Source organism: Limulus polyphemus, unplaced genomic scaffold (assembly GCF_000517525.1).
Source record: "Limulus polyphemus unplaced genomic scaffold, Limulus_polyphemus-2.1.2 Scaffold1220, whole genome shotgun sequence".
Lineage (NCBI taxonomy): Eukaryota > Metazoa > Arthropoda > Merostomata > Xiphosura > Limulidae > Limulus > Limulus polyphemus.
The window spans coordinates 142866-143323 of record NW_013666830.1 but is presented as its reverse complement, the minus strand read 5'-3'; positions in this window follow the sequence as shown (position 1 = coordinate 143323).

The following is a 458-nucleotide window of genomic DNA, read 5'->3' as shown; positions in this document are numbered from 1 at the left end:
CTAGTGTTTCATGTGTTGTATTGTCCTGTAGTGTAGTGTTCGTTTGTAAGATCATCCTTCAATATTAGCCGTTTTTTACAACTTTCTTTGATATTTTTTTAAAATGTTTGGCCACACCACCCACCTTTAACTGTTCAAATGGAAAACAAAGTTTTTGAAAATTTTCGAAAATTTATAATCTGAAATTGTAACCAACTATTCAGATTTACAGCTTCAGGACACAACAACCACTGAATACATTTTGTCCAACATTGGTATTATGGCACTAGTGAATATAACAGTCTCTACAATAGGGATGGCCCGGCATGGCCATGTGGTTAGGACGCTCGACTCACAATCTGAGGTTCGCAGGATCGAATCCCCGTCCCACTCAAACATGCTCGCTCTTTCAGCCGTGGGGGAGTTATAATGTGACAGTCAATCCCACTATTCGTTGGTAAAAGAGTAGCCCAAGAGTT